The following is a 677-nucleotide window of genomic DNA, read 5'->3' as shown; positions in this document are numbered from 1 at the left end:
ATCCCCAGCAGAGGTCTACCCTTCCTGGGCAGCATCTCTGGAGAACATGAAGCCTGGCCCAGGTCAGTTCCAAAAACAGTTCCAGGAGTTTGCAAGCTCACATTTGAGGGGACTCCATCCCAGTCCTCTCCATGTCACTCTAGCCTATGGTCTTCCAGCCAGGCTCAGTAAATACCCTCCACCCCAACCCAACCAGTGAGTGGTGAAAATAGTAGGTCTTTTCAAGCAAAGATGTCCTTTCATTTACGAAGACTGTATATAAGCCATGTCTTTTTCCCTGACCCACAGGCTCTGTTCTTTATCATCTCTAAATATTGAAACCAGAGTTTGTTCATAGTCACCATAGAGAATCTATTCCCATCAAACAGTGAGCATTGCACAATTAAATGAAGATTTTCTAGGGGGAGTTGTGTTAGGAGGGTTGTCCCCACAGAATTTAACTTGAAAGTCCCCATTAGATATTATTTCTTCTCCCAAATCTTTCTTTTCAGTCTCGAAGAATCAGACCCACTTCCTCCTGGTCACCTTGCACCATCTCCCAAACAGCCTTCCATTTTCCCTGGCTTCCTTCTCTCCCTCACAGATCTTGCCTAACTCTTGTTGATTGCTTCTCTCACTCTTTGAAGGACGTTTAAGTCAATTCTATCTTCTCCCTCAAAACTTTCTCACTCTACCCC

Source organism: Crocuta crocuta, unplaced genomic scaffold, assembly GCF_008692635.1.
Source record: "Crocuta crocuta isolate KB4526 unplaced genomic scaffold, BGI_CrCroc_1.0 scaffold1077, whole genome shotgun sequence".
NCBI lineage: Eukaryota > Metazoa > Chordata > Mammalia > Carnivora > Hyaenidae > Crocuta > Crocuta crocuta.
The sequence above is the reverse complement of the archived record's forward strand: the minus strand, read 5'-3'. Positions refer to the sequence as shown.